Source organism: Monopterus albus, unplaced genomic scaffold (assembly GCF_001952655.1).
Source record: "Monopterus albus unplaced genomic scaffold, M_albus_1.0 scaffold216.1, whole genome shotgun sequence".
In the NCBI taxonomy this organism is placed as follows: domain Eukaryota; kingdom Metazoa; phylum Chordata; class Actinopteri; order Synbranchiformes; family Synbranchidae; genus Monopterus; species Monopterus albus.
Genome location: NW_018128096.1, coordinates 96,723 through 98,076, shown reverse-complemented (window position 1 = coordinate 98,076; position 1,354 = coordinate 96,723).

Here is a 1,354-nt window from a genome sequence, read left to right as displayed (position 1 = left end):
CACAGAGACTCACAGAACATTTTTGCTTTCACGTATAAAGGACAACAGCTTGCCTACAGATGGTTACCTATGGGCTTTATTGACAGTCCATCCATCTTTAATCACATTCTGTGGCAAAACATGAAAAATCTCACTCTCCCAGCTGGAGTCTGTCTTCTTCAGTATGTGGATGATTTGTTGTTAGCTGCTCCTGACTCAGAAAGCATAATGACTGCCACAGACATATTGTTGACTCATTTGGCACAGGGAGGCTTCAAGGTCTCTAAGGATAAGCTGCAGATAGGAAGGCCTAGAGTTGCTTTTTTTAGGCCGCATGGTGTCAGCATCAGGCCTGCACATAGCTGAGACACAGAAGTCAGACATTCTCTGTCATTCTAAGCCCACCACAGTCAGAGAAATGATGAAATTTTTTGGACTGATTAATTTCAGTAAGAACTTTGTACCTGACTTTGCCAGCCTGGTGGCACCTCTCCGTGCCATGTTGACAGAAGCAGGTTACAAGAATTATGGTTCTGCTCTGGTGTGGAACACACAAGCAGAAAAGGCTTTTGTGGACATCAAACAAGCTTTGTCACACTCATGTAATCTCCATGCACCTGACTATTCTCAATCTTTCCACTTGGATGTTAATGAAAAGGACGGCATCATAAATGCAGTCCTGTTTCAGAGAGGAGATGACAGTAGGAGCCACAATCGAAAGGTGTTGATGTACTATAGCTCTAAGCTAGATAACGTTGAAAGAGGACATCCAACTTGTGTGAGGCATGTTGCTGCAATTGGCCGAGCAATATTGAAAACAGCACACATCACAATGGGCTATCAGACTGTTGTACACACAACACACGCGGTAAAATCATTTTTGGACTCTAAACCATTTACATTGTCCGCACAGAGGACACAGAACTTACAGCAATTACTGAACCAAGCTCACATACACTTCACAAGTGAAGGAGCAAACATGGCTATGCAGATGGTCACAGACCAGGACCATGACTGTGTGAGCAGAACAGACATTGAAATGAGATTGCATAAAAACTTGTATAGGGAACAGTTACCTGACGCACAGCTGACACTGTACTGTGATGGACACAGCCATCAGACTGCTACAGGTAGTTTGGTCGCTTCGTATGCTGTGGTGGAGGACACAACAGCGGCTTCAAAGTGCTGCAAGCTGATATGATCCCACAGCCGAGTTCAGCTCAGATGGCTGAGCTCATCGCTCTCATACAAGCATGTAAGGTGTCAAAAGACAAAGTGGTGAACATTTACACAGATTCTGCATACGCTGTACAAGCCATACACGTAGACTAGTGTCACTGGAGGAGAAAGGGATTTGTGACTTCAACTGGCTGTC